Source organism: Alexandromys fortis, unplaced genomic scaffold, assembly GCF_014885135.2.
Source record: "Alexandromys fortis isolate MF-2015 unplaced genomic scaffold, M_Fortis_MF-2015_v1.1 scaffold_37, whole genome shotgun sequence".
Lineage (NCBI taxonomy): Eukaryota > Metazoa > Chordata > Mammalia > Rodentia > Cricetidae > Alexandromys > Alexandromys fortis.
The window spans coordinates 10,883,028-10,885,993 of NW_026067914.1; the positions used below are offsets into that span (position 1 = coordinate 10,883,028).

At 36.9% G+C, this 2,966-nt stretch overlaps 1 pseudogene; it reads right to left on the reverse strand.

Moving 5' to 3' along the window:
• Positions 1 to 952: 952 nt before the first annotated feature.
• LOC126499746 (splicing factor 3A subunit 3-like) lies at positions 953 to 2,373 on the reverse strand (annotated as a pseudogene).
• Positions 2,374 to 2,966: the final 593 nt, after the last annotated feature.

Below are 2,966 nucleotides of genomic sequence, written 5' to 3' on the forward strand. Positions count from 1 at the left end.
ATGTTTAAAAATGATGTATTATGCAATTATACTGAAATTCATTAAAAGTAAATATTGATATTTATAACTAGCTATCTGTTGCAAATATGTTTATAAAAAGAATATAAATTCTTGTAAGCTGATAGCATTTATTGATCAATTTATGTTTATTTTGATAAATCTTTTGGTGTTTCATGCAGCAGAGGCAATTCTAATATTTTATGTGTGTATTCCCAAAATCATAAACAAGCTTTGTCAACTTGTAAACTTGTAAATATTATTTTTCTTTTAACAGTTTTGTTCTTTGAAGCCAATTTGTACCTAGAAGGACTAACTTTTATGGGTTTATTTTGTAGTTTTATTTTATTTCTTCAGGACCTAAGATAACTACTAAATTATATATGGCATGAAATAAAACTTTATTAGAGGAAACAATGGCCAGCTATGTCAAAAGCATTATAATAACTGCTATATATAAAAAATTCATTGTATCGTATCCAAACTAATATTGCCTAGAACGTATTTCTGATACTCTATGAATTAGAAAATCATCTAGTCACTTTCACAAGCAAAACAACACAATGTAGAGGCAGCATAGTTTAATAAGGAGATTAAAATGCTTTAAAGAACATTTTCATATTTAAAGACAATAATCCTTAAGAGCAAATTATAAAAATGTATAAAAGATACTACTAAACTTACTATAAAATCCAAATCTTTATTATTTTCTGGATTAACTTTTATAGAGGATGAGAAAGAGGCATTTTTCTCTTCTTTTTTATTTTTACACAGATCTTTTTTTAAAACATAAAGCAAAGATAAAGCTCATCACAATTCTGCAATTTCTCAGTATATCTTGTTTCTACAAGATGCACACTAGACTGAAGACTACATAGCAAAAAGTCTTTAAGAACATTTGGTTGGGAAAAAAAAGCAAAAGCAGATCTGAGGGAAGATGGTGCATAGCCCACCGCTAGAGCAGTCCTTGCCTTTTCAGATCGTACTGTTTTCTTTTAAATATTATTTCCACTGGAGTCCTCATTCTCTTTGTTGGTGTTGGGCTGGCCATCGTTGCGAAGTGGGCAGTGTTTGGCATGTCCAAACACTTCATGCCAAGAGCATAACACTATTCAGCAAAATGCCGCTGGAAGTTTTCAGTCCATGGTAAGTGTAGTTTCCACAAATCTCACAGCAGTAGTTGATATTCAGGCTACAAGGTTTATGTTGCTCGTAGGGGGTGGGTTTGCCGTCCCAACCCAGGGGCAGGTTTTCGGGATTGTAAGTAAACTCATTCTCTGTGCCTTCACTTTCAGTCTCATCTGCTTCTCCTTCTCTTCTCGCTTTTCTTCTTTTCTGGCTTGCTTGCACTGTTACATTTTCATGAGTGAACTGTTGCTGCCCCCAAGAATCTACATATGTTCATAAATTGAGCTTCCAGGAAAGCAGTATCTTTCTTCATCTCATTGTCTCTTCATACCCTTTAATTTGGGATTTAAGTAAATAGAGACGTGTTGCGTGCCTCCAAGAACTGTCCTTTGGTGTTGAATAGCCTCTGAACTCGCTCTTCTAGGGCCCAGCCACATTTCAGGCCTAAAACAAACGGTACAGATTTTATCCTCTTCAGACCCAGGGACACTAACTCCTTTTAGGAGGAGAATGCAGAGAGGTCAAGGTGGGCTCCAGGATGGGTCAGGGCACTACTTGTTTCTTTCGACCGTTCAGGAAAGCTACCATTATCCCCTTCTTCTCAAAGTCGGTCTGACTCTTCCCCAAGAGCTTCTACCGACCCTAAAGGGGCTTCACACTGTGTAATAATCCTGAAGGCATTCCAACAATATTTCCAGGTATCTCTATACTCTGCATTCTTTCTTTAGTACTGTCAAATAGTTGGTCACGGAAAGACAGATATATGATATAATCCAGCTTCTCAGAAGCATTCAGATTAATGTACTCATAAAGTAGCAGTCATGGAGATCAAGGTAGCTATCATATCCTTTTTCGTCTGTGACCTCCACCAAGTGCCTCTTCCTTTGGATTCTCTCAGGTCTTCAGGAGCTCTGAAGACCAGTTCTGACCACCGTAGCACACAGAACTCATTTGGGTGCTTCTGATGCAATTCCTTTATCTGCTTGAGTCTATTACATAATTCCGCAAACTCAATGGGTCCTGAAATAGCACGGAGTTCTTCCTTTTGTGGTACATCTTTATCATCATACAAATCCCTCAGGTTCCCACTGACCCCCGTGTATCTATCCTGCATGCCCTATTGCTATGATCGGGATTGACTTGGTCCCAGAGCGCGGGCTTCTTTGTGAGCACCTCTTTGGCCATGGCATCCATGAGCCGTTCCTATTCTTCATGAGTGAGCTGTTGCTGCTCCAGAATTGCTTCCATTTTCTTTTATCTTCAGGACTTCAGTGTAACTGCTTATGGAAATAGAAAATGACACAGTCTCATAGGAAGACTGAAAAGCCGATTCTCAAAAACTTCACAGTCTCTTCTCACACTATCCAGTAATCACACACCTGTGTATTATCCAAAAGAATTGATGTCCATACTTGCCCTTTATAGGAATGTTTATAACACTCATTAACATCAAGATGTTTTTCAATAATCAAGTGTGAAATTGGACCATAGCACAGGTATAGATCAAATCAATATTCAGCAATAAAAATATATGAACGATCATACCACAAAACAGAAGAATAATGAATTCATAGTATTAAGTGAAAGAAAAGTAGCCTGGAAAACTGAAAAATTCTGTTCTTTCAAGTTTATGGCTTTCAGGATAAGGTAAAATAACAGACACAGAAAAATCAAAAATGTAAAGTACTAGTTTTCAGACTTTTGGGTACAGAGTGGAGGAATAAATAGGCACAACACAGAAAAACTTTGCTGGAGTTAAATGTTTGCATGAGATCTGATTGATGAATAAAGGACACTGTTCACTAAGGCAAAGCCAGGAAGCATGAAGTGAATATAGATAA